The sequence below is a fragment of the Penaeus monodon genome, chromosome 15 (assembly GCF_015228065.2).
Source record: "Penaeus monodon isolate SGIC_2016 chromosome 15, NSTDA_Pmon_1, whole genome shotgun sequence".
Classification (NCBI taxonomy): Eukaryota; Metazoa; Arthropoda; class Malacostraca; order Decapoda; family Penaeidae; genus Penaeus; species Penaeus monodon.
In genome coordinates, this window is record NC_051400.1 from 30759126 (window position 1) to 30759416 (window position 291).

Sequence of the window (291 nt, forward strand, 5' to 3'; positions counted from 1 at the left end):
CGGAGTGAGACAAAAAACGGAGAGAGGCGGACCAACAAAGCAAAGGCGAGGATTACCAGCACAAGGGGAATAACACAACGAACTTACTGGCGGCTTTCTCCGTAATCCTCACGCGAGTAAATTATAAAAGAATCAAATTTTCATGTCTTGTGTGTGTTCTCTCGCTTCCATTAGCCTTACATTTGTTCTTCTCCCGCCCTTCTTCCTCTTCTATTTCCCTTTTTCTTCGCCTCTTTCTTTCTCTTTCATTTCTCTTACTTCTCCCTTCCATCTTCATTCCTTTTCGTCGTT